Here is a 24,363-nt window from a genome sequence, read left to right on the forward strand (position 1 = left end):
TAGAAAGAGGGATAGAGAAAGATAGAGAAAGTCAGCCCAACCCTAACCGAGCTTTTTCGGTTGCAGGAAGCGCCTCTCTTGCAATTTCCACGGCCTCCATTGCCGCCATATTGCGCCCTTCTCGCGAGACTACCTAACGTAGAGATGAACACGAAATGTTAGCATTATTTCTATTCCTTTGATGAAAGGAATAGGATCCTTCTTCGTACGCTGGCTAGAGTGTATATCTATTAGTTGTTATTAGTTGTTATTGTTATCGTTGTTATTGTTGTTATTATCATTATTATTATTATTATTCTTGTTTGTATCTCTTTTCCTTTTTCTTTTCTCTTTTTTTTTTTTTTTGATCATTTTTTCAAAAGATCAAGTTTTCAATCAATATTTACGCGCGAATTATAATTAAACATAGATAGTGCCCTGGAAAAAATATAAATGGTGTCCCTTTTATTGGCCAATATCGCTTCGAGAGATTATATATAAAAGGTAATCAATTTTGTTTTTGTTTTATTATTAGTATAAATACTTTAAGTAAAAATTTTTTGATATGATATGAAATTCTGCAAATTTCATTGTTATTATTATAATCTTGTCTTTCTATGATATATCTTATAATCAAAGATAAATCGATTAAATATCTTGTACGATTTTTAATCGGTATATTTAAAATTGCACGAGAGAATGGATTATTTATAATTAATATTCTTCGTAAGAGAAAAGCCAAGGTCAATTCATTAGAAATAGTAAACGTAGCGTTGCTCTCACGTTCTCAATCGATCCGACGGCCGCAAATTTTTGCGCATCCTGAGAGTTTCGAATTAAAAAAAGAAAAAAAAAAAAATATCTAATTTCGTTCAAGATCCCCGTAGAAATCGGTTATAAATATAAAAAAAAAAAAAAAAAAAAAAAAAAAAAAAAAAAAAAAAAAAAAAAAAAAAACAACAAAAAAATAAAAAAATAAATAAATGAGAAAAAGTATAGAACGAAATATTATTATCACGGCCGAATAAATGGACAAAAAAATATTTCATTTTTACTAACGTCAAAGAACAATTGATCGATTAATAATTTTAACTCACCCATGGGTCACCAAGTCGTCGGGTGGTAACATCAGCTGATCCTCGTTTTCTATAAAAATAAAAATGAAAAAAAAAAGATGAGAATATTACAACTCACGCCATTTATAAATAATATTCCATATCATACACACACACACACACACACACACACACATATATATATATAAATAATCATTATTTTTATTACGAATACATTAGATACACGTTTTTATTAGGTTGTTTTAATCGTCAAGACACATGTTACACAAGATCCTTATAAGTTCTTTTCTTATCTTCATATCTCTAGCAATAAGAAACAATGATAGGGCAATTACGACAGAACGTCATCGAGTTCATGTCCGTATTAAACGGATGATTTAGTCCCCGTCTCATATTATTCCCATACATAAGTAAGTAAGTACTTACTTAACATGAATATTTTAATCGACAAGTGTCATGAGCTATGTACATCGTTATACTCGAACAACTTCTACTTAGAAAAACGAGGGAAAGAAAAGATGAAAATAGTTTGGTTAACTTCTTCCTCTCTTTCTCTCTTTCTCTCTCTTTTTTTTTTTTGTCTTTTCATTTCTCATTTATTCTCCGTGAATTTCGCGACATCCTTTAGCGTTAAAACGTCAATCGTTAAAATCATCGTCGATTCTTCCCACCCGTCGCTCTTTACGAATCACGTTTTTTGTAATCGAACGACATTCCTTCCTCGAGTTTTCTCGACTTTTGTCAATTCAAACTTTAAAAAAAGAAAAAAAAAAGACCAATTACACGAAGACAGGTAGTCCTTTTCAACATTAAGTAATTTTTAACTTTTACTCTAATCAAACTTCATCATTTTTTAAAACGGCACTTAGATAAGTGATTACGTAAGTAAGGTATGAAAAAATGTTGTCACAAATTTTTTATGAATTTCTTTTTTTCCTTTCCATATATCGATAACTCGATTCTCTCTCTCTCTCTCTCTCTCTCTCTCTCTCTCTCTTTTTTTTATCTTTTATTTCCTTGAAATAATAGCGAGCAAAAGAATTATATATATATATATATATATATTTTTTTTTATGTACATATTTTTTATATATTTATAAATTTTATATAATTATATATTTAAATTATATAAAATTATATATATATATATTTTTTTTTATAGTAATCTTTTCTATCAAAATATGAACTTATCGTGGTGCATCGAGCGTCGCATCGGGGGTATTAGCTCGTTAATTTATATGAAGCGGTTTTAGCCATGAGAAAGACATTCGGTATGAATACAAAGTGGAAGAAATGCATAGCTTCGAAATGTCCATCATATTATTGAGCGCATCCTCAATTACTTCAAGTAGATGATCTCATTCTGTCTTGGGGAGAACGTTATTCGATATACATTTTCTAAAGAGGACTTGAGTTACGATCGAACTTAACATTCGAACGGAAGAGCTATAGTTCCTAAAGAGAATAGGCCAAAAAGAAAATCTAAATCAATAACTAACGTTCTTCTATGAAGAGTTCGATGGACGGCACTAATAAAAAGAGATAATAAAATTTCGCCCTTGAAAAAAAGAAAGAAATTCTATTTTAAAAGAGAGAAGAAAACTTGTAGAATATAACAACATACCTATTTATTAATTTCTTATTAAAGATTTACCAATCATAATAATTATTAACCCCTTTTAAAATGAGAACACGATTGAATATCTAAATTAAATGAAATTATCTATCTGAATGGTTACGGTTTTACCAATACATATTGTCTTAAGATAATTGAATAACTACGAGTTAACAACAACAAAAACTGAAACTAATTCTTCTGTTTCGAAGAATCGAACGAAACGAATTTCTAAATCGGATTTGTCGATAAGAATCCAGAACGAAATGAAACGAAACGAGACCGTGCTATCAATTTCCTTTCTTTCTTTTTGTTTCTTTCTTCTTTCAATTTTTTTTTTCTTTTTTTTTTCTTTTTTTTTTTTTTTTTTTTTTTTTTTTTTTTTTTTTTTTCTCAAGCTCGCTAGAATTCGCTAAGGTTGCTCTTTCATCGATTTTCTTATCGCGAGCGTGCACATGTAGACGATTCGATTTGATCCAGGAATGATCCTCTACCACCTACGCTTACGTGTATAACGTAGAATATAGCTCTTATATTCGAAAACTTCTATGGTATATCACGGGTAGGATTTTGTGTCCTCCCCCATCCCCACCCATCCCCTTCTCCCTCTTCCCCCTATTTTCTTCGATAATAACGGCCCATTCTAAAAATATCCGTATACTTCCAGCCTCTGCTTGATATTTACGTACGCACACGTGTTCCCCTTTAAATATAATTTATCGTACAAATAGAGCCTTCTCGGATTATCAAAAAATACAAAAATGAAATGTTTCTGTTGGAAAATATTACGATTACGTTATCCTGAATTGTAACAAAATTACTATTTGTCGTGAGAAAAAGAAGAACGAAAAAGGAAGAAAGAAAAAAAAAAGAAAAAAAAAAGAAGAAGAAAAAGAAAAAGGAAAAGAAAAGAGAAATCGATTTCGAAAACGAAAGGATCAATATTTTTTTCTACGTTTTTAATAACTCTTTGTATAAATTATCATGGGATAAATAAAAATCAAATAATTTTGATTGTATTCATAAGAATTTGTAATAAAATTTTTCGATAATATTGTCGCGTTCGATATGATAGAAATATTTCAAGATTTTTCACGATTAGAAGTTTCTAACGATGAAACGAGGGGAAAAGTTTTGAACGTTATTTTTTTTTTTCTTGTTTCTTCTTTTTTGTTTTTTTGTTCTCGTCGAAATATCACTTTGATATAATCAGACCAATAGTATTTAGTTTTTTCCGTCGCTCGTGGTAACGTACTACACACCGTATCTAGCAATTCTCTTACCGTCATACTTTAAGTTATATACGATATATCACTATGTACAACCAACCTAAACCCTTTTTCCAACCTTACCCTCTCTGGCAAAAGCTTGTAGAAAGGTAGAGATAGGTATGCGGACCATTTTATTGCACAAGAAGTTTTCTGGTAGGAACATTGAAAAAGGGCCGAGTTACCAAAGCGCTCGGATATTCGTGCATTTACGTGCGTAAAACGTTTCGTATATTTCGTTCCCATCTATGTAACTACGTTGAAACGTTTTAAATTGGTTTTTTTTTTCTTTTGCCCTTCTTCTTCTTCTTCTTTTCCTGTCCTCTCAAAAAAAAAAAAAAAAAAAAAAAAAAAAAGAAAAAGAATCTTTCGAAAATAAATATTTTCAAGAGATCAAGAGAGAAACAAATTTGATTTATTTTTCTTTTTTTTTTCTTTTTTCTTTGCAATTATCATAACAAAGTTGTATTAATTAATATTGATACGTGGAAGATTAATTGTGTCCATTCATCGAGAATAGATTTGATTTTATTTTTGTTAAAAGAAATTTTTTTATTCTAAATGTTATCGTAGACGTAGTACGAGGGGCGCGTAGGGGCTAGGGGAGAGAGAGAGAGAACAAAAAAAAAAATATATATATATATATAGAGAGAGAGAGAGAGAGAAAGAGAGCGACGACGATAGATATAAGGAAGGATTCGAGAAAAAAAGAAAAAAAAAGAAAACTAAGGATAAAGAAAAAAAGATGCTCGGAACATCCATAGTAATAGCGATTCGTAGAAAATCCTGTACAAATATCTAAAATATATACGTGCAATCATTCATACATAGATGCATACGTATATCCATACATAGATAGATATAGTTTGGAAAAGGAGGTCAGGTCAATCGAAAAGGTTTTCAGGATCGACCCGGAACGTTCGAAGGTAGCGAAGTGGCCGTGGATACGGATTGATTCGATATCTTGAGTTGGTTCCGCGCCGGCGTGTAAACGCGAATCATGTAAATGCAACTGCACCGGCACGTAGGTAGAGGAGATAGTGGTTGGCTTGGTTTTACGAGTCCGGTAAGAGAGAGAACGAGAGAACAAGAGAGCGAAAGAGAGAGAGAAAGAGAGAGAGAAAGAGATTCAGTTCACTCGTTCGACCAGTAGTCCCAACAAGATCGAGACAGTTAAATATACTGGGTGTACTATTTATCTTGATCTCTCGTTCGTTCTTTCAAAATTTATTCAAAAATTAATAAATCCATTTACAATCGTGACATGAACATTTCAATAAATCAAACGTTTATCTAAAGTATTTGAAATTTATAAGATGTATAAAAGAAACAACAAAAAAAAAAAGAAAAAAAAAAAAAAAAGAGAAAAAGAAAAAAAAAAAAGAAAAAGCAAAAGAGAAAAAAAAGAGGACAAAAACAAAACTTATCTAACGAAGAAAACGTTTTAACGTTAAATTGACGTTAAAACTGGGATCCACCCAGTATCTATACAATTCGCAAGACTATATTACCTTCTGGAGCAGTTTAAAAGGTTCAACCACGATCCCAAGAGCATAGAGATAAAAGATAGAAGGGAGTAGGAAAAAATTTCTCTCGTAGGAAAAGTGTGGCACACCAATTGTAATGTAGCCTGGTCTATCCCAACTTAAGGAAGAAACCACCCACCTACACCTGTGTGTATCCGCCCTAAGAATGTGTATATATATATATATATATACCCTTTTTCTACTTTCTCGAAGGAAACAATGAAATACAAACTACAGAATGAACGAAGAGAAAGCGTGGAAGCATTCCTTGAAAGGTATAGACTGTATATGGAAAAGGTGTCGTCGGCGGCCATCGTTGTTGCCTGCAACAGGCGTCGTCCTGGGCCGCCATATTTCGAAGTTCGTGCCTGCGCGTTTCATGCTCTCCCTCTCTCTCTCTCTCTCTCTCTCTCTCTCTCTCTCTCTTTCTCTCTCTCTCTCTCTCTTGTTTCTTCTTTTTTTTTCTCCTTCAATCCGGCTTTCCTTCTATCTCTACCTCTCCCTTTTTATTTCTTTCTCTTATAGGATACATACGTATATCTATAAGTACGTGTATGGGGAACATGGTAGCGACTTCTCTTCTCTTTTTTTCTTCTTTTTTTTTCCTGTTTCTCCTTCCCCCTTCACCCCGCTCTTTCCCTTCTCCTCTTCCTTTTCGTCATACCTTCTCCTTTTTCCACTTTAATGCGACCATCGCATTTTATTTTGTCCAGCTCTACGTTCGTTGTCCTACCAACGTAATAACATATCCTATCTAACCTTTATTACTCATCGTATTCTTTTTCAAAATCAATAGAGAATATATTTCTCTTTCCCTTTTTTTGTTCTTTCTTTTTTTATTTTTTTGTTCGTTTGTTTGTTTGTCTATTTGTTCGTTACTTTTGTTATTGAAATTAATTAATAATTAATATGATATCTTTAATGATAGGTAATGATACGTTATGAAGATTAAAAATTTTCTATATTATTATTTTAAGTACTATAAAATATTATTTATAGTACTTAATTACGTATTTATGTTTAATATGAAAAGCTTGAGGTTTTTTTCGAAAAATGATTTGAAGAAATGATACTAGTTTTACCTCTGAATATGGTCGAAATGTTTATATATATATATATATATATATATATATGTATATATACATGGGTGTATACGAAAAATGCACATGAAAGATCCATGCCAGCGAGTAAATGCTTGCGTCATAAACCGAAGTTTGTGAAAGCAGACTGATGCAAAATTTCATACAAATTTTTCCATTAGATTGCAACTAATAAACTATGCTACACACACACATATATATATATATATACATAACGCTTCTAAATATATAATATATTTTTGCAGCATTAAAAAAATTAAAGAATATTTCAGAAGATATTGCCGACTATTATCGGTCCTCTCTTGATACGAAATAAAATTAGAATTTTTACATTTAAAATTAAAATAATAAGAATAGCACTTATATATTATTACTTTATACGTGAAATTTTCGATTATTTTTGAAATAACTCGCGCGTGTCGCCGATACAGTAGCAAATTTGTCTGTAACAAACTCGAAAGGAAACTCGTGGAAAAATAAATTTTCGCGAGAAATATCTGTGCCAGATTCGTCGAATGTGCACGGCCTTCTTCGTTCGTTTCATTCGCGAGCAATGCGTAATTTCTAGAAATGTTCGAAGTAAATTTGATCAGAATCGGGTATGTATATATTTTCATATAAATATTTATATATATATATATATATATATATATATATATAAATATGTATATAATTATATATAGATAGAAACTATTGTGATCTTTAAAAATGTATGATATCTGGACGACAAGCGAAAATTGGTACTAATTATTTAAAAAGAAAGATAAAATGTTGCCGTTCCTTTTTCATCATATTTGAAAAAAAAAAAAAAATATATATATATATATATATATATTGTTTCGCTTATGGACATAGGTATATAATTTATGCACATAGATATTTTTAAATTGTAGACATTTTCCAAAACAGCTTTGTGACAAGATAGAATAAAATATAAAATGAAGAACGACTGGTGCATATAATAGAACTAGATACATAAATAAATATATTTTTTTATGTTTCAATACTTTTACATAATATCTATATAGAATGTATAACATTAAATCTTCGAACAGGAAAACTTCAACTTTGTTATCTCAAATCGAAAATTTCCATTTTGAAAGAATTCAAATTAAGAGAGAGAAAAAAAAAAGAAAAAAAAAAAGAATGTAATAAAAATTCATGGGAACAGGGAACGAGTTCCAATTTTCTCTCTCTCTCTCTCTCTCTCTCTCTCTTTGTTTTCTTTTTTTTTTCGTATACTTTTTTTCACAGAGGAACGATTCGTTTACGTGCACATATAGATACACGTATATACTAGCATACATGTATACATGCAACCCCGTGGAAGGTCGCGTGCACATAAATTCGAACGTATACTAAAGAACGAACATTATGCTTGCGACAAGCTAGATTATATTTCACGAAGCGGACAGTGCGAGCTGGTATGCAACAACTGCATGAAGGTAAATTGGCGTAATCAAGGAGTGAATGGAGTACGCGTGGCAATCTCACGCGTATATTGCACATGCAAAGTTTATAGATTTCAAAGCTGCCTTCGTATGGTCATACAAGAGAGAGAAAGAGAGAGAGAGAGAGAGAGAATGATAACGTTATCGATCGAACACGATGGACATCCTTTGTTTCACTTGCTTCAACCATTCTGACCATTCCTCTTCTCTAATTTTATATCTTGTATAATACGAACATACATATTTGTAGATACGTGAAAGTATTTACAAGCGTTTGTATTGTGTTTACGTTCTGATATGTAAATTATGTTACCAATAGTAATATCTCAAAACGTTCTTTACAATCTTCTTCATGAATGCCATTTAATGATTATCTATGAGATTCAATTCAAATTGACTACAAGAATTCTTTATATACAACAAAAATAAAATGGTGTACATACGTGTGTATGTATGTGTATACGTTTAAAAGATAATGAGTAATCATAATAATATAATTATTAATGAAATCATATTTTTAATATTTCTCATAACGTTATAAACAGACTATGTAATTAAATAAATATATTGATTGTTATTCGTTCATAATATTCTACGTAATTTATAAATTAGATGTTCATTTGAGATGCACGATATTCTTCAAATTATAATTGAATGAATTCGAACATTGATATTAAATAAAATATCTAATTATAAAACGTAAAAAGGATGATAATTTTTTTTAATTTAATAAAATAAATTTATTAACTTCTATAAAAACCAAGTATGATGATATCTGTGTGGGGGTTATGGGGGGAGGGGAGGGAGGTGGCAGAGAGAGAGAGAGAGAGAGAGAGAGAAAGAAGAAAAAAAAATGAAAAGAAAAGAAAAGAAAAGAAACTTATTACGAAAGGGATGAAAGAGAATATATTTGAGCGCTGAAGAGAGAATCAGGTGTATCCGATGGGTTGATGGAACGGACCACAAAATGTCGGGACACGAAGCTCTCAACGTAGATCATGACATATCCTGCAGGATATTCGAGTAGCTAGGATCAAAAGTTATATCTTTTCGGAAGGAATGATATTTCGTCCAGATCTCACCGTCTTTAAGATGGACGAATCCGTAGTTAAAAAAAAATTGCCATTTTCCGATCGATCTATTCTTTTACGTATTTTATCAATATCATTTGAATCACTATTAAATTAAATTATATTAATTTCACTTTATATACATTTATATACACACATACACACACATATATATATATATATATATATATATATATGTATATTTATTTATTTATTTATTTGAAAAGATTTATTAGATTGCAAATAAAATTTTAGTAATAAACGAAGGACAACGGTAAAAAGTTTTCTCACAAATGTCGAAAGGTTCAACTAAATATCTACGATTGTACGTGTTTCAGGCGCAAAATGGAACGACAGAGAAGAAAACGAAGAGGAGCCCTAAACATTTACAACGTACATTCCTGAGGCTATCTTTTTTTTTTTCTTTTTTTTTTCCTGCTCGACCCAGAACTCATCGAAACCGTAGAGCGAAACGAACGAAAGCTATCGTCGATTGGCATGAGGAGGGAGGGGAGAGAGAGAGAGAGAGAGAGAGAGAGAGAGAGAATGGCTGTTGGCTTCCGAAAAAAAAAAAGAAAGAAAGAAAGAAAGAAAGAAAGAAAAAAATGAAGAAAAAAAAGGAAAAGAGAAAGGAAGAAAAAAAACCAGAGAAAATGAATCGAATCCACGGTACAACCCTTTACCTTTACCCAAAAAGAAAGGAAAAGCACGGAAGTATTTTACAACTGGCTAAACACAAAATCCTTTCCCCTCCCGGGGAAAAGGTATAATACTTAGGAATAATACCTGAGAGAGAAACTTAGAAATATTTTTCCATTGAACGACACTTGATACCGTTAGGTCACGATAATTTTTGCTAGTTTCTTTTTTCTAAGTTTATCTGCAGCGCAGCGCAGTAAAGAAAAAGAAAAAGAAAAAAAAAAGAAAAAAAAGAAAAAAGAAAAAAGAAAAAAAAAACACACACACAGAAGAAGAAGAAGAAGAAAAAGAAGAAGAAGAATATTTTCAAAATTATTTTTCACCTGGATTTTTTTGAAAAAGAATTATTAAGGAAGAAAAAATATTCACGGACTGATTTTACGGACGGACATTTTTCTTTAAAATTTTTCTAATACTATCATATTAATTTCAATGAAACAATTGATTTCTATGAAACAATTTTACGATCAAGGAATATAAAATAAATATGATTTAAAAATTATATTAAAAGTTGTTGTATGAATAATATAACGCCATGTTACCAATTAACGGGTATAAATAGATTAGCTCTTACCCCCTGTTTTTCATCTTATTGTTAAACGAAAAAGAAACTTTTTTAATAGTTTTTACTCGATATTGACGTCTCTTCACTCGGTGCTCTATTTAATCAATGTAACTACTCACTATGGTCACTGCGTCGTTTATATCTACGTCTATCCATACCTACGTAAGTATTAACGTACCTATTTATATTGCTTGACACACTAGTTAAAGATTTTTATGTTACCTAATCAAATAGTCCATAAGAGACCATTTTCCATAGGTACTTACATTCATATTTAACTTCGGCTCTTCATCCTACGAAACTCGTTTGAATTTATAAACAACTAGAAATATAAAAGAGAGAGAGAGAGAGAGAGAGAGAGAGAGAGAGAGAGAAAGGAGGAGAAAAACTATGTCAAATAAATAAATACAGAAAAATATAATTATTTACGTGTCAGAATTTTTGCGACAAAGTGAATGTCATCGAAGTTAAAGTTAAATATTATTTATATATCTATACTGATTATTCTTATAGATATGGATAAATAACGAAGAGATTGATTGCTACGATTTTAATGGTTTAAGAAAAAATAAAGAAAGAAAAAGAAAAAAAAAAAAAAAAAAATAAGAGAAACAAAACGAGACGAAAAAAAAAACCAAAAAATTATTCCCCATAAAATTCATCGAAAGCATGATTCAATTAAAAATTCATTCGAGTCTCGAGATTTATTGTATAATAAGCACTTAAGAACGTCTTCTTCGTTTGCTCTCGTTTCAAATACTTCCGATACTATAATAGTACTGACTCATTGACCTCGAAATAGAGTGACTCTCTCTCTCTCTCTCTCTCTCTCTCTCTCTCTCTCTCACTAAACGTTATGTTTGATTAACGATAGCGATTGAATTATTCGATCGTGAATGTGTGTTGAATTGTACGTGACACGAAAGACTAGCATGAGTTTCTTCACGCTTTTGTAATAAATGGTTCCACGCTTTGTTTCTGAATTATCCATTGCCGACCTTACATTTGATTTCGCACGAGCGAACCATTTAAAAAGAAAAAAAAAAGAAAAAAAAAAAGAAAGAAAAAAAGAAAAAGAAAAAGGAAAGAAAAAGAAAGAAAAAAAAGAAAGAAAGAATGTCACTTCAACGTGATTAACGTGGTTGAGTTGTTAAGATAAAAAAAATTTCACACAAGCTAGTGAGAGGAATGAAAAAACGAATAAAAAACAAAACAATAAATAAGAGAAAAAAAAAGAAAAGAAAAAAAAAAGGGAAGAGGAAGGAAGAAAGGAGAAATCAAAAGTATAGATATCAGTATCTATCTCGAAACATTTTTTTTTCTATCTAAGAATCAGAAAAATCATAAATATCATGAATTAACAAAAAAGGTGCACGATTTCGAAATGTCTCTTATTTCCACGTCAAGTATCACAGAGAAAAAGAGAGAGAGAGAGACAGAGAAAGAGAGGGAGAAAGGAAGAGAGTAGATATAAGTAATCCACATCAGTGGCCGAAGCCAAACTACTCTACTCCTATCTCTTCGGCAAATGGTATGAACACTCGCAAACGGAGAACGAGCACATTTGAACACATTTGCCTTCACCTTTCAGCGAGATCTCTGTCGTCGGATCTAGGTACAGTTGACCTAAGTTGATCTCTCTTGGGAAATATGAAACGATACCTAACCAGGAAGAGAGAGAGAGAGAGAGAGAGAGAGAGAAAAAGAAAAAAAGACAGAGAGAGGGAGAGAGAGAGAGAGAGATCACGATGTAGACTAAGATAGAAGTAAATGGCGTGGAAAAAAAAATATATATATATATCTTTATCTGAGTGTGTGTGTATAAAAAAAAAAAAGAGAAAAAAAAGCTACAGCCTCAGCACCTGAAGCTTACTCTTTCGTTCATATCACGGTCACGTGCGGATTCACCTGCAGATCCAAGACGTTTCTACGTACACGTCGTCTGTGCACTTACGTACTTATGGACTTACCAGAGAATGGAAGGACGAATACGTGTGTTTCATACGATACCACTCGATTCATAGCATACATACATATATACATACATACATATATATATATATATATTTAGATACGTGTACTTTCGATGAATATCCAGATGATACGAGTTTTGTGATAGTTCGACTTGCATTTACGAGTATTTAATATATGTGTTCTTATTTTTTCCATGTTTTTCTTTTGTTTGTTACTTTGTTTGTTCGTTCGTTTGTTCGTTTGTTTGTTTGTTTGTTTGTTTGTTTGTTTGTTTGTTTTTTCTTTCTTTCTTTTTTCATTCCTTACACCGCTAACATTTTTATTCCCATTGAAAAAGATTATTATCGGAGACAATTTCATAGTTTCGTTTATAATCAATATATTATCAATGAAAAGTTGAAATATTATATCTTCGAAATTAATTCCCATAGATCTAACAAAATATCGTATTAAGAAAAAAGAAAATTTATTTCTCCTCGATTCTTTTTACACGATTATTTTTGTCAATGTACGTAAAACATACGTTTCAATATAAAATACATTAGAATTATATGAAATGTTCTTTTTCCTAATGATAAAATATATTCATTCGATTGGATCATTAAAGAAGTTCCTTCGGAAAAAATATCTTTTTCAATCGTTCGAAATCTTTAACCAATCGAATCTTATATATATATATATATATATATATATATATATATATATATATATATACTTTTTTTTTCTTCTTCCTTTATTTTTTCTTTTCTTCCTATCACCGCTCCTTTCTCCGCCATCTTTCTGTTTACTTGCTTTCTCTCTCTCTCTCTTTCTCGCTATCTCTATCCTTTATCTTTCACAACCATTTCATCCATTTATCTCTTTCTTTCCAAGTTGTTATTTCGAGCTTCAGCTTCAGCTCCACGACTTACTCATCCCCTCGAATACGTGACGGCGAAGCAATGATGGTGGCGTATTGGACAGGTATACCCGCAGGTATCAGTACGTATGAGCGTGTGTTCTTTCCTTCATCCGCTCATCCAGCTGCTTCTTGTCAATACATACATACATACACAGGTATACACAAGCGCATATATATATATATATGTGTGCGTGTGTGTGCATCGTAGACCACGTAGAGGCGGATATAACGGCGTCAGCAGGGGATCCCTGTTGCCATTTTATCCAAACGTGATCTCAGCCAAATACGAAAATTCGTATACGTGGCTGCAACGTCGGTACCTATAGTTCGAGCGTTGATCTTTTCAAATCGACTCAAGAAAAATTCACCTGAACGTACCTAGCTTGAAAATATAACGAGCGAATACGTGGAAATGTACTTTCACGATCCATATATGTCTCAGTATCCTTTTCTATTTCTCTCTCTTTCTTTCTTCTTCTTTCTCTCTCTCTCTCTCTCTCTCTTTCTTTCTTTCTCAATCTTTCTCTTGGAAGAATAGAAATCTCGTTCGTCGATAGAGCAGCCCAACCGAACAACATTGACTTTTACGAGCTTTTAATCCTATCGACTTTTGTAACGATGTGACATTGAAAGATAATCATCCTAACGTTTGACTCGGCTTACTTCGTTATTATTATTTGGAATGATAATTATTTTAAACGTTAGGTAAAGCTTTACGTTTTCCATATATTACGAAAAATGGTACAAGTATTAGGTAAGTCGGTATACGAATACGTCATTGGTAATGCGTACTTACCTACTTACGTCTGACACGTGATTATTAATAATAAAAAAAAAGGAAAGGAAACGAAAAAAAAAAAAAAAAAAGAAAAAGAAAAAGAGAAAAAGAAAGTAGAAGGGAGAATGGAATAAGAGGGAAAAGAAAAGCTACGCTTATCTTATTAAAGACGAATAGCGGCTCGTGTTTAGAACAATTAGGGAACAATAATCGTTGGCGCGTGTCCACTTCGCGAAGATTTACAATTCCTTTAACCGCACATTTCTCCGAGCATTATATGTTCATTTAATGGACCATTTATGCAGCTCGTTCGCACGGCGCGGGGTGGAAAGTCAATGCGTCCTTCGTACCTCATCAAAGAAAGGTCGAAAGAGTATATAGGCTCCTCAGCCTATAAACGTGTTCGCAGTTTCGCACCTAACAATTAGTGGGTACACGTCAGGCAGTCCGTAATAAAGCAATGATCGTGGTTTACGAGGTAGTATATAATCCCACCAACAAACCATCCAACCACAAACTCTCCCACCCACCTTAACGTCGTTGTCGTTCTATAACTCGAGAAGTCTGTCCGTCGGTACATATGTATAAATGTATGAAAGTACATATATACGTACGTATATATATATATATATATATATATATATATATATGTATGTATGTATGTATGTATGTACGTACGTACGTATGTATGTATGTATGTATGTATGTATGTATGTATGTATGTATGTATGTATGTATATATATATGTATGTTATGTATGTATGTATTTATATATGTATGAACTTATATATTCGTCATTTTTTACAAAATATATATATGTAAATACAATGTAGCTAGATTTAAGTTTTCGGATCAATACTATGACAATAATGCCTTATCCAATTTCTGTCCTAATCTGTGAATTTTTTTTTTATTAATTTCTCTTCCCCTTTTTTTTTTTTTTTTGTTTTAAGTCACAATACAATTCTTCCGTGTCGTACGAGTTTACAAGAAATTTGATATATGATTCGTATGTATATATACAAAGTAATTTACTATTAAATCTTGTTAATTATTACATCTCCGTTTTGTTTCTCAATTAAGCGTACAACAGAACGAAGTTAATTTAAGATTACGTGTCAAAATAAAACTGATTAGATCTTTATTAACGAAGCCGACGATTACAATGTTCACATTTGAAATAGTTTTTACCTTTCAGCAGGATGCAATAAGTAGGATGACAGTAGACATTTCTAAAAATTTTTGAATAGAAATGCTTCATTATAAGCGAGTTAGAAAAATTTCTTCAAAACAGTTACATTCGAGAAATCCTTGATTTTTTTTTTTTTTTTTTTTTTTTTTTTAAGCGAGTGAAATCGTTAGGCCTAACCCATTAATTTTACGTCACTTTCTGATCATAAATAATAATGATGATAATATTAATAATTTCAGTTGTATCAAAAATCAAAAAGAAAAAAGAAAGAGAAAAAAAATAATTCAAATTCCAATAAACTTCGTAATATTTATTATAGCTATACTTGTCCTTTTCTTATCATTCCTACTTGTTTCCTCATAAAATTAATAAATTTTGAAAATCTGATATTCCTTATTTATTTTGTATTTTTTTTTTTTTTTTTTTTCATATTTATACGAACTTTCACGAGAACGGTGTTAAAAAAATTGTTATTTTTGAATTCTGCAAAAAAAAAAAAAAAAAAAAAAGAAAAAAGAAAAAGAAATAGAAAGAAAAAAAAAAAGATATATATATATATATATATATATATATATATATATATATATGTACGTAAAATCATAAGAAATAATACGAAAGAAACGAATCGATCGGATATTTTTATACCTATTTACATTCATATTTACGTAATCCAAAATATATGAAAACGTTATCATATATTTTCATGACGCAAAGTAGTTAATAGAAGCTCAAGCAGAGAGAATGAAAATGGAGACGCTTGTATTTCCAAGGAAAGAATGTAGAAACGTAGAATATCTTCGATAATAACCTTCGATAATTGGCTCGACCAGGTCCAAAGGCAATTCTACCCTACGAGTCTCTGAACCCTTCTCTCCCTCCCTCTCTCTCTCTCTCTCTCTCTCTCTCCACCTCTTTCTCTTTCCCTCTTTATCTTTCAGTACATTTCCGTGCTCATTCCTTTACAATATATAATCGAAGTGTCGACCTTTTATGGAAACCGGACCACGGGAGACAGACATACTCGTTACGCTCGCGGTAGCAACCTCGTAAACACTGTCAGAGGTTGCCCAAGCCCTTACTCTTTAAAGGTAAAACTCATCGCTAATTGGGTTCGGCCGAAAAGATGAGTCGCCAGTCGGCACTCGCGAAAGAAAGTGTACTCCTTCCTCAATGTACGATGACGCCCGACAATATCTTTGATGCCAGAAAACATCTACATTTTATATGTAGGTATGTATACTCTCGCGACCTAACTTCGAAATCGTCAACCTTTTCTCTCTCTCTCTCTCTCTCTCTCTCTCTCTCTCTCTCTCTCTTTCTTCCTTTCTTTCTTTTTCTTTCTCGTCCCACGCGTTCGTTCCACACTTACAAATATCTCGCTCAATAAATTAGTTTGCCCGAGGCTTCTTACAAAGTAGAGAAGAGATGGAATAATAAAAGAAATGGGAGATCATGAAGAAGGACGTGAGTTGGTCTCAGACAAAAATAAACGAGCACGCCGACAGAAAATCCGTTCGGCGTCTCAAAATGAAGCAAACTGCTTTTTCTCCCACTCTCTCATCTCTCTCTCTCTCTCTCTCTATCTATCTATCTATCTCTCTATCTCCCTCATTCTTTATCTGTCCTTACTCCCACCATCGAACTTTCCCAATCTCTCAGCGACCGACCCCTGCACCACTACACCACTCTCTGATATTTCCCCTTCCATAATTTAGAGTTCGATGACAATGCCGATGTCGCCCATGAAATACATTTTAGCTACAATGTCGAAGTCACTGTCTCATAGCGAGTTTGCTAGAAAGGAGGTGGACGGACTCGTGCCGACTCGTTTCCTACGAATGGCAGCAGATGGGGTTTGGTAGAGGCCATTCCGAATCCTCCTTCTTTTTACCCCACCTCTTCTATTTCTTTCTCTCTCTCTCTCTCTCTTTCTCTCTCTCTCTTTTTCTTTACGAGAGGGAAAAACGAATATCCTGTAGCACCAGTCATTTCTCCTTTTCTCGCTTCTTTCCTCTCTCTCTCTCTCTCTCTCTCTCTCTTTTTAGAGATATAGGAGCAAACATGATTTACAGAAATGCTCCAAAGCCGAAGGAGTAAAAGCCGTGCGAGTCGATGCCAAAGAAATAATATAACAACTTGTGGTATCTCGGAATCCCATTGCCCTGAGATGTACTATGTTTATCTCGATCCTTTACCTTTTTTCGTGTTTTCTCGTCCTCTCTCTCTCTCTCTCTTCTTCTTTTTCTTTTCTTTTCCTTTTCTTTGTATTCGTTTCTTTTTATCAAAACTTCACGGACTATATATCATGAAACGCGATCAAGTATCTGTCAATAGATGAAATTATTACCGTTATCATCGTTTCGAGATATCACAAAATTATTTAAAAGAAAATGTAATATCAATTGAATAGAATTTTTCTTAATTATAAAAGTGCATTATGGAAAAGTATATATTTAAAATATTTCCAGATGACAATTAAACGATATTAAGAAAATAATAGGTAATATATTTTGAATGCAGACAATGTCATTTACTAGCTTTATAAAGGAAGATGGTAAATGGGTTAATGTGTTTTGCATCAACAGGTGGCCAGTATTGAACCGCAAACTTATGCCTTTACGAGGACCTAAAGCTGTATTGTGGCGATTCCACTTGACGTATACACCTAAGTAGCAACATGAATAAGAACTCTGTAAGGTATCTCTCGCTTTACGTCATTTCATCACTGAGTAATAATCGCACCTAACGGAGCTAACCTAGGTAGGTAATAGTTGAGCTGTTTCAACTATCGTAAATACACGTATACACGTTTGAAACGTATATACATTTATATACAAAACCGTTAAAGAACACGAACAATGATTCTCTTTCTTTCCTTTTATCCATCAAATCCAATCTTATTAGAAAAAAAAATATAAATGTCACATGATATAAGTATGTTTATTCTATCTATATATATATATATATATATATATATTTCTAAACAATCAAGAAGAAATATAAACAGATGGAAAAAAAAAAGATTTATAAGATCTGTAATGTAATCTCGCAAATTCGATCCGATATATTTCTTCCTACAATTTTTTTTGGCAATCAATTGTACATATTTATATTTCAAATTTGCATTTGCATACCTGTATCAAATTGTGATCTCCATCGTATCTCCTTGAATGTTAGTTATAACGAAGCATTAAGTGGGGGGAGAAAAAAAAACACACATCAAAAAAAGAAATAAACAAATATAAAGGAAAGGTACCATTGGCCGGTCATTTACTCGTTAACTCCTTCAAATTTAAGATCTCTACTTTTTCGTTGCAAACGTAATGCGACAGTGATGATCAAAGTATTTGATCGCTCTTAAAAACTTAATCCTCTTGATCTTACTCATATCGAAGGATACGTCCAAGCGTATATGTATGTACATCGTATTCCTGGTATCATTTCGTCGAAATGTTTACCTCAGGTAAAACGTTCATTGGATCAAGAAATATAAAATATATAAACGATTTTTGGTGGGATAAAAGATCTAAATCATGGAGAGAATATACCTTTTCTTATAATATATTCGCATTAATAACAATTGTACGTAAATCTTGTACGTAAACGTACGTAAAATTTTCCATTTGTCGCCATTATTTTCGTAAAATATATATATATGTATATATACATATATATATATATATATATATATATATATGTTAATTTATTAAGAAATATATGAAAAGTATTAAAGAGGGATCTATTAAAAAATTAACTAAATGAATATGAATCGTTAAATGTGAAACTCATGATTATTTCAGATGGATAGATTTTATTTGAGATATATAATATCTTTCTACTTAGGTGTATGTTACGTGACATCAACCATTCGTCACAGCAGGTATCGCGATGCATCCTGGTAAATGCATCCCGCTTGTACAGAACGACGACGTTATCAGGATCCAACGATTATCGCAGCGTCATCTGTATGGAAGCCATTGAAATAGGTCGTAGAGAGAGAGCGTATGGGGCGGTTAGCCCAAAGTCCATTCCGCTAACGGTAACGACCAACTCATGGGTTCGAGTCTCGGCTAAGCTTGAAAATGAATTTCTGTCTCCCCATCATGGCGGATGAAGCAACCATCTCCTTCCTCCTGTCGTGGTCTTTAGTTATGACGACGACGACACCACTACACTACTATCAACACTAATACGGAGCATCTCATTCCTCCTCTATAATCCATGGCTAGCTTTACCACCAGTCTCTATATCAGCCGCCATTTTTCATTGTTAAATGCGCAGGCGCAGAGCGCGCGACTAACACCATACGTAAATAAGTAAGTACATAAGTACATGGAACGAGGAAATAAAGAAAAGAAAAAAAAAAACAACAACAAAGAAGATATTGTCTATCATTAATGAAATCGATGAAAATGATATCTGCCGTTAGAATATTAATAAATTTGATATATAATATCGTTATGATGATGGATTATGCCATTTGAATATTCCCAATGTTACTTCAATACTACAATCGTAGGTCTAATGTTTATTGAATAAATTTTTATTTATATAAAAAAAAAAAAAGAAAGAAAGAAAGAAAAATAAATAAATTAATTAATTAAAAGATCTTTCCCCTGTGTTATCGCGTTATCCTTCATTCGGAAAATATTTTATATTGCGAAAAATGATTCAAAGAAGAAAAAAGAAAAAAAAAAAAGAAAAGGAAAGAAAAGAAGAGATGAACGGATATATAACATTTAAATCGGATGACATTTTGAAAGATCGGCTCCGCTGTTGAGTTTTGTGAAATAATTGAAATTGGCGGACTACGGTAGCCCTGCCGGTAAGTTCGTCTTGGTGCAGATGAGACGAGGATCCACAAAGGGCACTTTATTACCGACGAGGCAATCGATTCCTATTCCTCGTTCGCTGCGTTATCGGGCACGTTTAATGTCTTGTTCAGGTTGAAAGAAAAGGATACAAGAATTGATATATAGCTTATCCCCACCCTTCTTTCTAATTTCCTATTTACACGAAAGTTATCCCCTCAAATGGGACAAATGAAAAGTCAAAAATAATCGACAAAATCTATCAAATATAATCGACGACATAATAATAATAATCCATTCAATTTTCTTATCTTTTATTTTATTTTATTTTATTTTATTATATTTTATTTTCCTTATCTATTTTAATTAGTCATTAAAATATAACAATGCGTACGATGAACGAATCATTCTAACATTGTTAAAAAATTCAATATCATTGGAATGAAACGATATAAAAATATATCCTCTTATTGTAACTTGATTATTATTGAAAATTAATTAAGTAATTGCAAAATAATTTGTTATTAATTATACGGAAAGATATTACAAGGAATAAAATTTATAAAAATGATTCGTAGTACTATAATTACAACGATAATCTAAGGTTTATTGTACATACAGGTAATTTATAAAATCTACATACCCAATAACATTAACCAGAAGCATAATATCAAAATATTTATCATCAATAATATCAGAAGATTTATTTAAATTAATTGTCGATAATTCTATATTATCAAGTTTTTAATGTTGTTGATCATGTAAACTTAATTTCTCTCTCTCTCTCTCTCTCTCTCTCTCTCTCTCTCTCTCTCTCTCTCTCTCTCTCTCTCTCTCTCGCTGTATAGTTCTATGAGCTGTATAATTTAACAACCGCATATAATAAATTTTATTAATATATATATATATATATATATATATATATATATATATATATATATATATATATATATATATATATATATATACATAGTGTGAACTTCTTAATGAACAAAAAATAAGGAGGTTTTGTAAGGAAAAAAAAAAAAAAAAGAAAAAAAAAAGAAATAAGAAAAAAAAGAATAAACAGAACAAATAAAAATTAATACGAGAAAAGGAACTATGCAATTATGTGAATTAAAAAAGAATAATAATAAAAAAAAAAATAAAATTGTCATAAATTAACGTCAATTGGTATCGCTTCGAAATAATTGTTTCGAAAATTTATTGCTATTGATTAAAAATGGCATAGTCATGAAACTTATGATTGAAAATATGGTTCCAATCGGATGACTAAAACGTAAAACGTTTAGTTAGCGTGACTTACGACCAAGTCTGATAAAAAGTTTCTTATTTCTTCCTAAATATCTGCGGAGTCATTCGTTAAAGAAACAAATAAGCATGGCGAGAAATAAGTAACGTTCGGGAAACATAGGGATAATATTCCTTAGAGGAAAAATTCATGCATTTTGTCGGATGTGGGTGGAGTCGAAGAGAAGAATTGTAAAGAATGATGGGATAAATTGGATAGTTCTTCTTTTTTTCCTTTTTTTCTTTTTTTTTTTTTTTTTAAAGAAAAAAAAAGGAAAGAAAGGAGAAAAAAAAGAAGAAAAAAAAATCATAAACCAACGAAAGCTCTGTATATTTCTCTCTCTCTCTCTCTCTCTCTCTCTCTCTCTCTCTCTCTCCCTCTTTCTACGTATAAATGATATACAATACTTTCTAACAAAATACAAAGTATCAAATTCTAAAATGATTTAGCGCGTCCTTTGACCGAGTATTCGTTAAAGATACAATTTCGAGTTTTCTAATTATATTTTAACGTTAGACACTCGATCACAAAGTAGTAATATATATATATATATATATATATATATATATATATATATATATATATATATATATATATATATATAGACACCGATAACCGACGTTAGTCGATACCAACACGATACCCGTACTCGTCTTTCCGGTTCGATAAAATTTAATAAGCATGACGATTGGTCGATCCATCAATCGACTTTTAATGACATTTATGTGAAACGAGTTTTCTTTCCTTCTTATTTTTCTTTTTTTTTTTCTTTTTTTTTTCTTTTTTTTTTTCAAAGACATTGCCAATCATTATCAAGCGTAATTAATATTCTAATATATGCAAGCAAAAGAAAATGATAATATTTATTCCTGGTAAGGATAACAAATTTAAAAGAGGAAAAAGAAAAAAGAAAGAGAGAGAGAGAGAGAGAGAGAGAGAAGACAAAAAAAGGAAAAAAAAAAAAAGGAAGGAAGAAAAGAATAACAAAGAAGAGCAAAAAATACGAAACTACGTAGACACGTGGTACATTCTATAACTGTTCCCTTATTCCTTTTATAACCCCATTAATCTTTCCTATGACCCCTGTCTTCGAAATATTCCATCGTGCTTCCCTTACGTGTAGATTCTACGTATAAGTATTGTATATCTAAAACCCCTTTTTTTTTTCTTTTTTTTTTTCTTTAACATCTTACCTACTCGATACCGACACCATTTTCTGTTCTTTCTCCTCCTCCTATTCCCTTCCCCACGCCCAACTTTGTAGTATCTTTCCTCATGGCCGGCCAACGGCCAACCCATGGATTTCTTTCTAATAAACGCGAAGAATCAATATTTCATAATGCCCCTTCTACTTTAGAGTTTGTTCGGAATCGATTGACCTTACCGGCACATAAGTAAAATAAGTCTTCGTATAGAATGATTAGAAATTACCACATTTAATTAATTACCACATCTTTTTTTTTTTCATTTTCTTTTTCTTTTTCTCTCTTAATACGATCTTCAAGAAAGTGACGTCAATTATTTGATAAAATAAATATCAAAATAAAATTGTAATATTTTCTTTCTAATACATATATATATATATATATAAAATATTAAAATAATATGTATATATACATATACAGACATTATTAAATGAAGGATAATAGTTAAATAAAATTTTATATTAGGGGGATTGGAAAGTAATGTTGCTTTCTTAAATTAAATTCAAACGAATAAATTTTTAACAATTTTTAACAATTTTTAACAATCAAATATCGACATGCGCAAGAACCGACATTACTTTCCGGTCCACCTAATACATTTATGTTGGATTACAAAATGGAAAAAAAACGATCGTTCTAATGCATCGATGCAATAAAGAAAAAGAAAAAAAAGTTCATGTAAGGGGAAAGAGAGAGAAAGATGAGAGAGAGAGAGAGAGAGAGAGAGAGAGAGGGAAGAGAGAAAGAATATTAAGAGTGGTTTTATACATGATACGGAAGAACGCCGCTCATGGCAGTCTGGTTAGCATTGCAAAGTAGAAGAAATTGTGTTTGGTCGGCTAGGCATTCGCGGCTGCGTCGTTTTACTGTAATCGTTCAAGTTGGACAGTTCGAGCGAAGTCAGCGAGGATTACATGTCTCCTCTCATGGATGGAACGACTCGTAAAACCATGGCCCATCCACTCTCTCTCTCTCTCTCTCTCTCTCTCTCTCTCTCTCTCTCTCTCTTTTTCTCTCTTTCTACATATATATATATATATATATTATTTGACCCTTCGTTCTATGTTTCATTCAACCCCTCGACCTCCTCTTTCCTTCTCTCTTTTTCTCTCTTTGTCTTTCTTCAACAAACGGCATAGAAATATTCGAAAATGGCGACGATGGGAGAGCAAAAAAAAAAAGAAAAAGAAAAAAAAAAAAGAAAAAAGAAAACCTTGCATTCTTTCTGCTTTTTAAAGGCGTCTTACTCTTTTCCCCTTGTCGTCGTCGTCAAATCCTCTCCGCCAATCACTTATCTCGAGAACACTCCTCGTCAAATATCATATTTTCTGAATGATGGCCAGTGAAGCCGGTCTGGTCTTATTCTCTTTATCCATGTCTCCGTAGAATGTTTTAACGAATGAACAAGAAAACTAAACGAATTAACACGTAGTTCAATGAAAAATATAAAAGTGCCACGCCCATTTCATCACGAAGATTTTTCTATTCACGATTAAAGCTCACCCTAATATATATATATAACGTGATGTAAGTATATGTTTATGTATATGTATTGTTATATACGTCATATAGGTACGTTTACGTGAAATGCACTGAAGTGCGTGACCGCAAATAATTGAATATATATTCAAAAAAAAAAAAAAAAAAAAAAAAAAAAGAAAGAAAGCAAGAAAATGAGAAAAAAGGAAAGTAGAATGCGCACAAAAACATGAGAACACGTCATTCGCCATTAATAATAATAATAATAATAATAATAATAATAATAATAAAAATAATAATAATAATAAAACATGACTGTAGATTCATAATAATTCATTTCTCAATGATCATTATCGTCTAACGATTATAAATGATGGACAAGT

The 24,363-nt window shown here is 31.6% G+C and overlaps 2 long non-coding RNA genes across 2 annotated transcripts in view; one reads left to right on the plus strand and one right to left on the minus strand.

Annotated features, from left to right (window-relative positions):
• LOC124948475 overlaps positions 1–1,110 on the minus strand; it is a 65,097-nt gene extending 63,987 nt beyond the window's left edge. The window contains exon 1 of the long non-coding RNA XR_007100756.1: positions 1,077–1,110. This is a non-coding gene — a long non-coding RNA (uncharacterized LOC124948475). The remainder of the gene's footprint in view (positions 1–1,076) is intronic.
• LOC124948474 lies at positions 189–11,472 on the plus strand. The gene is made up of 2 exons (XR_007100755.1): positions 189–483; positions 9,424–11,472. It is a non-coding gene; the product is annotated as an uncharacterized LOC124948474 (long non-coding RNA).
• The last annotated feature ends 12,891 nt before the right edge of the window (positions 11,473–24,363 follow it).

The sequence above is a fragment of the Vespa velutina genome, chromosome 4, assembly GCF_912470025.1.
Source record: "Vespa velutina chromosome 4, iVesVel2.1, whole genome shotgun sequence".
NCBI lineage: Eukaryota > Metazoa > Arthropoda > Insecta > Hymenoptera > Vespidae > Vespa > Vespa velutina.